The following is a 1,132-nucleotide window of genomic DNA, read 5'->3' as shown; positions in this document are numbered from 1 at the left end:
TATGTATATGTATATATAAATTATAGCTAGAATGGAGACATAAGGATAGAAGACCACAGGAACAATACTGCATATCCAACACAAGATTTAATATATATGTGTGTGTTCAAATCATTCTAGTATCAATAAATATAGTTTTAAGTCTCTAAAATGTCTAAAATAGTAAGATAAGATAAAAGTACACAGGCATATACAAGGACATAAACTTCAGAAATATTATGAATGTTTAAAATATTTATTTTAAAATATTTATAACATGCATAGTTTCCAAGTTGTATAAAAATATTTAACAATTTAAGACAATATATTACGATATATAAACGTTCAGTATGATTTAACATATAGTGGGTAAATATATACGATATGATATATGATAATACAAAATTTATATGTATTATATTAAAAACATGTACACTACAAACAGATATGTATATATACTATATAAAAAAAAAACCCTGTACAATACAGAGGTAATGTTAAAAGTTTCCATCTCAGAAATGGCTGAGATGTGTCTATTAATATGGTGTAGTACTCATATTAGAAATAATTAGACACTCCCTTTATCAGGAAAAAATAGAAACTCCATGATATAATGTATTAGGTCCTTTCGATTTTACATGTATGTAATCCTATATGTTAATATATTATATTATGTCACTGTAACCTTTATATATTTTTATTTTTTCCTGATAAAGGGAGTGTCTAATTATTTCTAATATGAGTACTACACCATATTAATAGACACATCTCAGAAACAGCCATAGATGGAAACTTTTACAGGTTTTTTTTTTTATATATATATAGTATATATACATATCCTTTTGTAATGTACACGTTTTTAATATAATACATATATTAGAATCATCTAAATACCCACTACTAGAAGGACCCCATCTTCTCCATACGAAAAAATAACGGAGTACATCATCACAATTTTAAAATTTGACATATTATTGTTATTATTATTGTTATTATTATATCAACAACTCCTCAAGAAATAATTTCTACATAGACTCCTCCACCACATACAGAACTGACACGGACATACCCCACAGATTTAGCATATAAACAGCTTTCCAAGCTCAACAAAAAACGTTCATACCAGGGATCATGTATGTATGGGAGTATTTAT

General features: G+C 26.2%; 1 protein-coding gene and 1 long non-coding RNA gene across 2 annotated transcripts in view; one reads left to right on the top strand and one right to left on the bottom strand.

Moving 5' to 3' along the window:
• LOC106877988 (multiple epidermal growth factor-like domains protein 8) overlaps positions 1 to 1,132 on the bottom strand; it is a 575,983-nt gene that overhangs the window by 388,517 nt on the left and 186,334 nt on the right. The gene's annotated exons all lie outside the window — the stretch shown is intronic.
• Positions 762 to 1,132, top strand: part of LOC128248330 (uncharacterized) — a 6,868-nt gene continuing 6,497 nt past the window's right edge. The window contains exon 1 of the long non-coding RNA XR_008264568.1: positions 762 to 1,112. This is a non-coding gene — a long non-coding RNA (uncharacterized LOC128248330). The remainder of the gene's footprint in view (positions 1,113 to 1,132) is intronic.

The sequence above is a fragment of the Octopus bimaculoides genome, chromosome 1, assembly GCF_001194135.2.
Source record: "Octopus bimaculoides isolate UCB-OBI-ISO-001 chromosome 1, ASM119413v2, whole genome shotgun sequence".
Lineage (NCBI taxonomy): Eukaryota > Metazoa > Mollusca > Cephalopoda > Octopoda > Octopodidae > Octopus > Octopus bimaculoides.
Note: the sequence above shows the minus strand (reverse complement) of the source record. Positions and strands in the feature narration are given on the sequence as shown.